The following is a 9837-nucleotide window of genomic DNA, read 5'->3' on the forward strand; positions in this document are numbered from 1 at the left end:
TAGCTCTCCCCTCTGTAGCCATTGCCATGTGTCATCGCTGGCTAGTTCTTTAGTCTGTCTCATGTATTGTCCGTGCATTGGTTTGTTGTGCCAGTCTTCTGTTCTGTCTGTCATTCTCCTGTCTCTGTATATTTCTGGGTCTTCGTCTACTTTTATTAGTCCTTCTTCCCATGCACTCTTTAGCCACTCGTTTTCATTGGTTTTCAGATATTGCCTCAGTGCTCTGTTCTCGATGTTGACGCAGTCCTCTATACTTAGTAGTCCTCTCCCTCCTTCCTTTCGTGTTATGTATAGTCTGTCCGTATTTTCTCTTGGGTGTAGTGCTTTGTGTATTGTCATATGTTTCCTGGTTTTCTAGTCTATGCTGCGGAGTTCTGCCTTCGTCCATTCCACTATTCCTGCACTGTATCTGATTACTGGCACTGCCCATGTGTTTATGGCTTTTATCATATTTCCGGCGTTGAGTTTTGACTTGAGTATCACCTTGAGTCTCTGCATATATTCTTTCCTGATCGTGTCCTTCATCTCTTGGTGTTTTATATCCCCTCCTTCCATTATTCCCAGGTATTTGTATCCTGTCTCATCTATGTGTTTGATGTTGCTCCCATCTGGTAGCTTTATCCCTTCAGTTCTCGTTACTTTAACTTTTTGTATGTTGACTAAGGCGCATTTTTCTTTTCCAAACTCCATCCTGATGTCCCTAGATACGATCCTTACAGTCTGGATTAGGGTATCTATTTCCTTGATGCTCTTACCATACAGCTTGATGTCGTCCATGAACATCAGATGGTTGATTCTGTTGCCTCTTTTCTTGAGTTGGTACCCGGCATCCATCTTCTGTAGTACTTTTGTCATGGGAATCATGGCTACTGCGAAGAGTAGTGGGGACAGTGAGTCTCCCTGGAAGATCCCTCTCCTGATATTAACCTCTGCTAGTCTTATTATTATTATTATTATTATTATTATTATTATTGTATTCCAGCCCAAAGAAGATGAAAACAACGTGCATAGCGCTCATTATTATTATTATTATTATATTCCAGCCCAAAAGCAGATTCAAACAACGTACAAAAGTCTTTCTTTCGCATTTGATGAACGTCCCCGTCGATGTTACCTGCACGGGAACGCGAGAACGGTATTATAGACGTAACCACGAACATCTCACGTTCGTTCTACCTCTTCTTCCATACTTAAGAAATTCGTGGAGTGTAAAATTAGTAAATTACAGATGAATACATCAGAAGTTTCCTGCCATTTCTGTTGTTGTGTTGGATATTCCTCTATGCATGCTGACGTCAGCATTTTCAACATTTTGCTTGGCAGGTCTGTCGTCACGTCTATTTGCTTTCGTCTGTAAATAACGTGAGCCAGCTTAGATCTTTTATTTTAAAACTAGACCAGATGCTGTCGATATTAGGGCTTTTATAAAAAGTCATTTTGGCCCTGTTTTATCATTCAGAGTTTTCATCTGCAATTGACCAGAGCCATTAATCGGAAGTGTCAAGAGCCCAGTGACAAAAAAAAAAAAAAGTATAAAAGGAAGAAATCAACTTCCCCTTTCGCCGTGTTACCTGGTGCATGTGTGTGTGTGTGTGTGTGTTTCTATTGAAAAATGGAAGTCTTTTATGTTCCAAAGAGCAGATAACTTTCCCGCTGACACTGCAAGAAACTGGTATATACCTCACCGGAGCACTTGATAACCTCGCCAGTAGTCAAGTGGCCATTGCCTTGAAGACTCAACATATTATACCAGAAGAATCGTATTCACTTCCTCCATTGATTCCCTGATCGTGGGAGAACTGACGCGTACAAATCACGAATAAAGTCAAACATTAGACTACTTAAACAACTACACGCATGGCCTTCCAGTGCCCTGCCAAGGTGAGTGGGGCAAAAACTAACGTGAGTAGGGATGGTGTTCGCGACCACCTTCCAGCCACGTGACCACTTGTTTTAAACCCAACCCCCCCCCCCACCCCAAGCCCCCAGCCGCTCCTCCTTATCCCCCATCGTCCCCCTACTCTCTCTCTCTCTCTCTCCTCTCTCTCTCTCTCTCTCTCTCTCTCTCGATGACTATGATTTTGCAATCCATGGGATCGGATGTTGTCAAGAAAGTATCCAACTCCCGGTCCAATGCAAATGAGACGTAACCACCTCACTCACTCAACTCTACCGTCCTCACAGCACCACCAGCCATGTTGGCAATCCAGTTTTAAATTCAAATACAGCTTGCCAGGCTTTGCCCGGGTAGATGGGAAAGTTCCAAGTGATATTAATGATCTTTCATTAAAGCCTGACGTCGCATTGGTCAAGACGACATTCAGCTGACAATTAAGAGGCAAAACTCAGTGCAAGTATTGATAAGTAGACCACACGACGAATCGAATTACCCAAACGAGTTTCGTGAGTCGAGAGCAAATACACTTTTTAATTTTGTAGTTTATGTATTGTTTGCAAGATTGCAGCGGACGGACGGAGAAACTGAGTGACAGAAACTAATAAAAGACTGACATTTAGTCAGAAATGAAAGCTGCTGCTATGTCAGCCACGCTTGTGGCCTGTATGTTGTTATTGCAATAGACCCTTCATTAAATTAGTTAGGAGTAATGGAGTATGTATATATATATATATATATACATATATATATATATATATATATATATATGTATATATATATATATATATATATACGTATATATATATATATATATATATATATATATATATATATATATATGTGTGTATACACACACACTATACACACGTGTGTATATATAAATTTATATACACAAGAATAACAGTCAACACTGCAAATGTTACATTAGCTTAGAAAGGCATGGCCGTAAGGTATCTCCCCTCCGGCCCCTCGGCCCCCCCCCCCCCCCCCCCCGCTCTCTCTCTCTCTCCTCTCTCTCGTAAGAATTACAGGTGCATCCTAAACATTCTCCATAACAATCGTTCCCGCGGGGGTGGGGGGGAGGGAACTGAGGTCATCACTATTCATGCAACAACCCTATACGCTGTATGAAGTCAGCCGTAGCTACTGTGCGCATTTATTTCCCACGGAACTTGAGATGATTACCATTACGTAAGAAAGTGAATTAAAATCCTTTATCGAGTGACTGACTTGTTGAATCAGGGGAGAGGGTGTGTGTGGGTGCGTATGTTTATTTTTTTTTTTTTTTAAAGGAAACATGAAGTGAAGAAAGTCAGGGAAAGTTTTTGCACTTCATAAGAATGCACGGCAGGTGTTAGTTCCTGGTCATTAGAATTGGGTAACCAATATCTTGCATGGGAGAAAACACTGAATAAAAAAACACACATTTGTAGTCATGAACGTTAAAGAAAATACTTATATATGTAAGTAATTTTCATTTTGCACGTTTTCCCCGAGTGTATTCAACTTTCTAATCGATCTGCAGAGATGGAAATAAATCACCCAGAGGTGTCAGTGATGTTTTCCTTTTTTAAATCATCGTAAAAACGTGATGCTATATCATCTGCAGCATTCTGCTCTCGAAATCGCGGATAACAATAATGAAAACATAGCTAAACATACCTAGATCTGATAGAGAGTACAAACAGCAATTTTGACTTAAGCGAGGTTTAACATCTTTTCTTCGGTGACCGCAATCAGTTCCAAACGTCAACGACGCTTCTGATGTAGTGAATTACACGACCATTTAAAGAGAGCGCGAATTAATGCCAGCAAATCTTTCCGAGCGAAAGACGTCGTTGGAAAACACGACCCCGCCCACTTTGCTCAGTCATGGGAGGCACTTTCACTCTCCCGCTGAAAGGACACAAATAACTAAATATCCGGGTGTCGTGGTGAGTCTTGGCCAAGGGCTACTAGGTGCGAAGAGGCCTATAATAATCATGAAGGTCGCTCATACACCTCGTACACGTATCATGATTCCCAATGTCAATAAGTTAATGTATGAAAGACATAAATGACTTTCTTTCACCATACCCACTTTCCGTTTTTGGGGCACGGTCGCAAAACGCAAAAAAAAAATGTTTTAATGAATAGATCGAACTGTATTAAAGCACCTCAGCGGCGTGGTTGGTATGGTATTATCGTCCCACTTCGGTGGTCGCGGGTTCGATTCTCGGGCATTCCATTGAGGAGTGAGAGATGTGTATTTCTGGTGATAGAAGTTCACTCTCTCAACGTGGTTCGGAAGTCACGTCAAGACGTTGGTCCCGTTGCTGAATAACCACTGGTGGTTCCATGCGATGTAAAAACGCCATACGAACAATCTAAAGATGCGTCATCTTTTGAAAAACAAAATTCCTTTATGATCATCGTTGTCAGATGTTTTTTTTTTTTTTTTTTTTTTTTTTTTTTTTTTTTTTTTTTTTTTTTTTTTTCGCTCTACAACGGGTGAATGAACGATGACCTTACAATTCATCTCCCAAAAAGGACAAGGTCACGACCACCAGGTGTCTCTGAAGTTCAAGTGCGTAGTAGAACTGTCTTTTAACATTCACGATTAATAAAGAAAAGCAAATATACACATATAACGTAATGATCAAACGCCGTATTGTAGCTAGAGCAATTTTAAATGTAACGCACAAAGGAACAATGTGAAATTAACATAAATAATTATGACAATGACGGAAATAAAAATTATTTTCTATTAAGATGAATTAATTATATGATGTTTCCAACGAAATTTCCACTAGACGCCACCAGGGATTATTTCCCACGGGAAATACGGACGATGAACAAGGAATAACAGACATTGTCAAAATACCCATTATTATCACTTCTAGTAGTATCTTTTGTTTTCTGGCATTTGTTGGATTCATTTGATTGTTTAGTTCTCTACCCCTATGATCCATACAGTTGTTTTTAGCTGTAATATTTGCAACGTTCGTTGCAACATTACACACACATGTATACATACATACGTATATATGTATGTGTGTGTTTGTGTGTCGGTACTTTCATATATAGTATTAATAGGATTTCTGTAAAGAATCCTCACGAGCAAATATATATATATATATATATATATATATATATATATATATATATATATATATATATGTGTGTGTGTGTGTGTGTGTGTGTGTGTGTGTGTTCGTGCGTGTGCGTGTGTGTGTATGTGCATTGTGCGTGTGTGTTTTTATGCATGGTATTAACAGAATTTCACCAAAGAATTTTGAAGAGTAATATATATATATATCTATATATATATATGTATATATATATATATATATATATATATATATATATTATATATATATATGAATATTTATCACATCACCGTGATTCATATAAATCATTCGAGCTACAAATGTCCTTTAATATCATATTAAAGGACATTTGTAGCTCGAATGATTTATATGAATCACGGTGATGTGATAAATATTCATAATAAGGCTGCGTGGGTCAAACGCTCGAATCGTTACCATGGTGGAGGGGGTTCCATATCGATTCGAAGACCAAATACAACGAGATCGACGTTGATTTGAAATGGTCAGAATCGATATGAACCTTTAGCCTCTCTTGATAGCCGTTTTCGGTAGTGTCACTGTCCGATCCTGATTTCGTTCCCCGTCCTTCTGGACGGTGGTTCGATCCCATGGGGGTACGAAATTATTATCAACTAAAAAATTCCCCCTCGGTACATAGTACATGAAAATATATCAATTCCGAGGTAGAGCGAATATGATATTAAAGGACATTTGTAGCTCGAATGATATATATATATATATATATATATATATATATATCTATATATATAGTAAATATATAGTAAGAGAGAGAGAGCAATTCATAGAAGTAAAACAAAATGTTTCTTTGACCTTCGTACGCACATCGGAGCACGTGCTGCAACTCTTGCGCAAATGCAGCTAGGTGACGAGGCCGGTAATAAACGGATGACGAACAGGCTGTTTGTATATAGCTCTTAGCGGACGACGACAGAAGGGTCAATTTGGAATTGTTCCCCCCCCCCCCCCCCCCCCCCACAAAGACTGTCTTAATACGCAAATGCTTCAAGGCTGTATGGAGTAAAAAGAAAAAAGAAAGAATGACAAATACGGAAATATATTAGAGAAATTATGTATTAAGAGAGAGAGAGAGAGAGAGGCGGAGAAGGGGTGGGCGGTGGTGTTAGGAATCGTGACACAATAGATCACTCGAATTTCAGTCATTTAATTCATTTTTTCTTCATTCCTTAGACTTTATGATCGTCTTCGAAACAGGAAATTCGCGAAACCGTGAAATAGCGAATCCAATATCATTGCAATTTCCCCTTTACTTTGAAGACTAGACAACACTTCCGTAGCTTAACTGGTTCTGACCATATCAGAGAAATAATGTTTTTTTTTTTTTTTTTTTAATGTTCGTCTTCAACAAGAAGTCGTTCATTCAGTTCTCGTTCTCCTGTGTTTTTTTTTTTTTTTTTTTTTTTTTCTCCAACAGTCCCGTCTACTTTCAGTTTCGTTCGGTTTTTCGCGATATGCAGGATTTCCCGAATTACGTCGCTTGCTCCATATTATGTATATTATATATATATATATATATATATATATATATATATATATATATATATATGTGTGTGTGTGTATATATATATATATATATATATATATATATATATATATATATATATATATATTGTTACAAAGTGCCAAGTATCTGGTTACCATTTATCGATTATTACCTCACAAAAGCCAGACACCTGAACCCTCATAACACGTTTAAACGACTGAATACACTAAAGGGAACAGTGATCCCTTAACACTTACCAGTATTGCAGAAAATCAGACTAAGTTCATCAAAACAGGTGTGAGGTAATCTTGTAAGTAATTAAATTAATCAAGGGCATCACTCCATCAACAACTTTCAAAACTCTAAGTATTTCCCTGATTTCAGAAGTCTAAGTACTTCCCTGGTTCTAAGTCACTTCAAGAAAATTGAAGGAAAGCAAATCAATTACCACTCTATGTTTCTACCTAACATAAATATAATCATAATTATATATACTTATACTGGTGTAAGATAAAGAAAACACTTATAAAAATTTTAAATACAAAAATTTATTATTAAATTCAAAATTTATAAGTGAAATTCACAATATCAGGGAAAATTATTGTTACTTGAAAACAAAGTAAAGTTTAATCAATTCTTGAATCAAATTAAGTAAAATTAAATCAAAATTAATTTATCACAAAATTCAAGAAAATTAATTCAATTGAAATTTAAAAGTGTTAGGCAATAATTGAAAATTTGAAATTAATTCACAAGTGCTAAACAACAATAAAATTTGAAAAGAATTCTAAGTAAATGCAAATCAATTCACAAGTGTTAAATTTAAATGTGTAATGATAAAGCAATGAAAATAACTAAGTCAATTAAATGGTGAATGTAAATGAAAATATAAAACAAAAAGACACCTCAATAAGAAAATGAATAAGTGCACAAACAATGGAACAGACACAAACACAAAAAATATCAGCAATGTGTAAAAGTGTAAATCTTTTTCATTCAAAACACTGTAACCAACAGTTTTTACCAAACAGTTCCTATCAATTATTAGTTAAACACAATTCCTATCCGTTATTAGTTAAACACACTCCCTATCCATTATTAGTTGCAACTAATAAAAATATAACACACTTTATCTTTTTTTGGTATACCAACTTCTTTCTTTCTCTTGTATATTACACTTTCACAAAAAACCCAGGTGCCGTTACGAAATGTTTGTTCAGATTCCACAAAAGAAATTAAATAAACTAAATAAATTCTAAGAAATATCAGATATAGAATTCTCACAAGTTATGAGTGACCAAATTTACATTACGTTAATTTAATCTCGATGTCGAGTGAGAGAGAGAGAGAGCGAGAGAGAGAGAGGGAGATCTAACTGCCTCGAGGTCTTAAGATCGAATGAAAACTCTTCCTTGCGGAAATTGGGCTAGGCAGATGACAAATACGTTCTGGGTACGAAAGCTTCCAGAAAGTTCTGAAATCTGACGCAATCTTACACACATAATATGCAACATCCACGTGGGACTTGACAAAGTTATACACGTACCATACGAGTCTGTTAAAAAAAAAGAAGAAAGACGTACCCGACTCGAACGAGACATAGCCTGGGCGACAATAAGATTGATATGTTTTGATGACCACGTAAAAAGAGTCGAGCTCATTATCAAACGCGCTGACAGAGCAGGGAAGCAAACGGATCTCGCAGACTCTCTAATCTACAGTGTCGACATAAAAGTTAAACATTTGCAGCTTTGAAAAGACAAGGATCTCTCTCTTTACGTTATATATATATTCTTTTACAAGACGTTAATGCGAAATCTGAACACACATTTTAAAACATCCTATTCTAAGCTATCTAGGAATCTGAAAAAATGTTGCACAATCTACATGACATTTCAAAGAGGGGAAAACATGCATTTTGAAAGTAGCAATATATAATAATAATATTAGATAATAAATTATAGATAATACATATATATATATATAGATATATATATATATATATATATATATATATTTTAGGGCTGTTGCCTTGTATAATAAGGCGCCCTATGAGGTAATGTTAGACTTGCGATAATCTTACGCTAAGTCGGTTGGTATTGCACTTCTATATTCAATGGAGTGTCTTGGGGTTTGTAGATCACTTACGAAGTCGGTATTATCTTCTTTGGTTAGGACGACGATGTGTTAAACTCATGATGATTCGGTGATGAGGTGAGGATCTAGTAGAAACCACGAAGTACAAAAATACTTATATTCTCTGAATTTACATGGTGAAGATCAGGTATGATTGTACAAGTCTTCTAATGACGATAGCTTAATCGCTTCTGCCAATGATGATGGCTAATTCTATTCTCTCTACATGATAAAGCTTAGGTAAAGAGGTACAGGTCTTCTAATGACGATAGCTAACTCTATTCTGCCTCTTCTACCGTCTCTGTTACAAGTTATAAAAGAAGCAGATAGTAGCTCGAACATATGAACATACAATCAGATGACATAGTTACATACGAACATACGATCATAATGAGACACGCTACAGATCACGTAGGCCGTTTGAATTATAGGTCGCGGTAGTTGTCTCAAGCAGGGAGCTTGGACTAATATTTATAAACAATTGAATGACTACAGGTGACGGCATGTTATCTTAGCCTACTTTTATTGTATACCTCATCTTTAGCGTCTCTAGTCTGATCACATTCCTGCAAGCAATCTGGTTGACCTCTTTAGTTTTAGTCTTTTATATATATGGACTAACATTCCATATTTCTATTATGTAAACACTTACATATATATATATATATATATTATATATATGTATATGTTATATATTTAATATATATATATATTATATATATATATATATATAATATATATATAATATATATATAGATATATATATATATATATATATATATATATACACGTTACATATATATCAATATGTACTATATATGTATGCACACGCACATATAGTTCTTTCTGTTGAAATGATCATTAACTAAGCAAATGTTTGTTATTTATAATGATTTATTGAAAAAAACAAAAACAAAGTTCTATCATTCATATCCATGGTGATGATGGGCGGCGTCACGTGACGGGGTGACCCGCCCACCTCCGGCCACCCGTCCTGCAATCCGACGCTGTTCTGGTTTTGTTTAATAAAAAGAAAAGAAATAGAAATTGCCTTTTTTTTTTTTTAGATATCACCAATCCTAGCAAAACGAAGCCTTAAACGATCTTACTATATCATCGGTTGATTGATTGATTGTGTGTTATATGGCGTCACAATACTATATAAACGATGTTTTGTTGTATAAGAACTGTTG

This window comes from Macrobrachium nipponense, chromosome 46 (assembly GCF_015104395.2).
Source record: "Macrobrachium nipponense isolate FS-2020 chromosome 46, ASM1510439v2, whole genome shotgun sequence".
NCBI classification, from domain to species: domain Eukaryota; kingdom Metazoa; phylum Arthropoda; class Malacostraca; order Decapoda; family Palaemonidae; genus Macrobrachium; species Macrobrachium nipponense.